We start from the raw sequence: 3424 nt of genomic DNA on the forward strand, positions 1-3424 counted from the left end.
GTACAAGTCCCCTGTCCCCCCTCCCGCTCACATTCCATTGTAATTTGGTTAGAAAGGAGGGAAATCAGCTCCCCTCCCTCTCTCCTAAAAAGGCCTTTACATGAGAAGTGATCCGGCACAGGGCTGTGGGTCCCAACACTAAGAATGTCCCCACCATGTGGCTGTGGCAAAGGAAAGGGTTAACCACTGGATGTGCTGCATCCCTATGCTTGCCTTATGTGTGGCTACAAGTTTCTTATGTATGGCTAGAAGTGCCTTATGTGTGGCTACAAGTGTCATATGTGTGGCTACAAGTTTCTTATGTGTGGCTAGAAGTGCCTTATGTGTGGCTAGGGGTGATTAATGTGTGGCTAGGGGTGATTTATGTGTGGCTAGAAGTGCCTTATGTGTGGCTAGGGGTGATTTATGTGTGGCTAGAAGTGCCTTATGTGTGGCATGGGGTGATTAATGTGTGGCTAGGGGTGATTTATGTGTGGCTAGAAGTGCCTTATGTGTGGCTAGGGGTGATTTATGTGTGGCTAGAAGTGCCTTATGTGTGGCTAGGGGTGATTAATGTGTGGCTAGGGGTGATTTATGTGTGGCTAGAAGTGCCTTATGTGTGGCTAGGGGTGATTTATGTGTGGCTAGAAGTGCCTTATGTGTGGCTAGGGGTGATTTATGTGTTGCTAGGGGTGAGTTATGTGTGGCTAGGGGTGATTTATGTGCGGCTAGAGGTGCCTTATGTGTGGCTAGGGGTATGTGGCAAGCAGTGGCACCTTTCCGATGAAAAAAATACCCAGATGGCAAAAAATTGCCCAAGTAGCAACCCTGTGTGTCACACTCACTTACCCATGGGCAACATTGTTGTAGAAGCACAAAACAGAACAACTTCTTTCTACATATTTATGTGTATTTCTTTGTTTTTCTGCATCTAAAGGGGAAATACACTCGGCAGGATATTAATGTACTCTAGGGGGCGCTGCTGTCAGTATTGTAATGTACTCTAGGGGGCGCTGCTGGAAGTATCTCCATATGCTGTGGGCAATATACTATTGTAGGTGGTACTGTGTTGGTTCCAACGTGGGAAGTAAGGCTTTGTGAAATAGTAAACCTGGTGGGCAATAATGTTATGTAGTATAGGGCACATTCTGGGCTGTAATACCAAGTAATAAAAGAGGCACTGTGGGCTGTAATGGGACATAAACCTGTAACTAAAAACCTCTGGTTAATTAAATGCCAGCACAGAATGGATGACTAATAAAATGTGGGGGCAGTGCCAGCTTTAATGGGAAGTACTAGTGGGCACTGAGGGTTATAATGGAATGCATTATAGGGACAGAGTGGTCTATAATGGGGTAATGCAGCTTGTGTAGGGGGTGCTCTGCTCAGTTATCTCAAGCCCTATATGTGCAATAAGGGCTATACTGTTTGGCACTAAAGGAGTACTGACGATCAAGTTGGCAATGTAGGGGCACTGTTGACTAGTAAAGAGGGTGCCATGGGCTAAAATGCGATGTTCTATGAGGAAAACAGTGGGCATTATAGGGGATGCTCTTTGTTAGAGGAGACAGAGTAAACTGGAAGTGGCATTGTAGGCTACTATAGGATAAGTGCTACGGTGGGATTAAATGTGCCCCTTTACTTAGGCACTAGATGAGAGGTGCTGCGAAAGGAATTATTGACTAGAATTTGTAGCAAGGAGTCTCATTAGTAAAATGAGGCCCATTCCCTAATCCTAATTACTCATCTGCATTTGATTCTCATACAGATATTCTGATCTGAGAAATTCCCTTTGTTGGATGTGAGAACAGGGAACAAGTACCTTTATACAAACAGGAATAAGAGATACAGTTGCACCTACTCTATGGGCTCCTCCCTCCTATTGTCAATAATGAGGCCTCCCAAATTCAGAACTATTTGCTGTACCTCCGGGGAGAAATGTGATCATGTCACCATACAAGCTCCAACTCTCTAATTGCCCTCACCCCTCTCTTACCCCCATATAACCTCTCTTACACCCTTATATCCTCTCTTACCTCCTTCTATCCTCTCTTACCCCATATATCTTCTCTTACTCCCTTATATCTTCTTTTACCCCCATATATCCTCTCTAACCCCCTTAAATCCTCTCTTACCCCCATATATCCTCTCTTTCCCCCATATATCCTCTTTCACCCCCTTATATCCACTCTCACCCCCATATATCCTCTCTTACCCCTTATATCCTCTGTTACCCCCCTATATCCTCTGTTACCCCATATATCTTCTCTTACTCCCTTATATCCTCTGTTACCCCCATATATCTTCTCTTACTCCCTTATATCCTCTGTTACTCCCATATATCCTCTCTTACCCCCTTATATCCTCTGTTACCCCCTTATATCCTCCCTTACCCCCATATATCCGCTCTTACCTCCTTATATCCGCTCTCACCCCCATATATTCTCTCTTACCCCCTTAAATCCTCTCTTTCCCCCATATATCCTCTTTCATCCCCTTATATCCACTCTCACCCCCATATATCCTCTCTCTACCCCCATATTTCCTCTCTCACCACCATATATCCGCTCTCACCCCCTTATATCCTCTCTGACCCCATATATCATCTCTTACCCCCTTATATCTTCTCTTACCCCCATATATCCACTCTTACTCTCATATATCCTCTCTTACCCCAGTAATAACTATATAACTGAATACCCAATAGAGTTTAGTGTGTTTTATTATGGAGACAGGTCCCCTCTCCCTGTGTTTTCAGTGTATTTATATTTATTAATCACAACCTGTACATTCATATAACCAACCCTTTGTAACATTCATATTCAAAATCACTTTCTCCATCATCGATAAAGAGTGGAACGGGACGGTTTAACCCTTACTATAGTCATTAATGTATGTAGGCACACTTTAAATTGACACTGTTTTATGGGATCTCTCTGTACAGACTATGAGCAAACTTAGGGACTGTTCCTGCTGAATTGTGCTTAGTACAGGGAATACCTATGTACCATAGTTTTATGGGATCTCTCTGTACAGACTATGAGCAAACTTAGGGGCTGTTCCTGCTGAATTGTGCTTAGTACAGAGGAATACCTATGCTGCCATAGTTTTATGGGATCTCTCTGTACAGACTATGAGCAAACTTAGGGACTGTTCCTGCTGAATTGTGCTTAGTACAGGGAATACCTATGTACCATAGTTTTATGGGATCTCTCTGTACAGACTATGAGCAAACTTAGGGGCTGTTCCTGCTGAATTGTGCTTAGTACAGGGAATACCTATACTGTCATAGTTTTATGGGATCTCTCTGTACAGACTATGAGCAAACTTAGGGACTGTTCCTGCTGAATTGTGCTTAGTACAGGGGAATACCTATGCTGCCATAGTTTTATGGGATCTCTCTGTACAGACTATGAGCAAACTTAGGGACTGTTCCTGCTGAATT

The sequence above is a fragment of the Xenopus laevis genome, chromosome 4L (assembly GCF_017654675.1).
Source record: "Xenopus laevis strain J_2021 chromosome 4L, Xenopus_laevis_v10.1, whole genome shotgun sequence".
NCBI classification, from domain to species: domain Eukaryota; kingdom Metazoa; phylum Chordata; class Amphibia; order Anura; family Pipidae; genus Xenopus; species Xenopus laevis.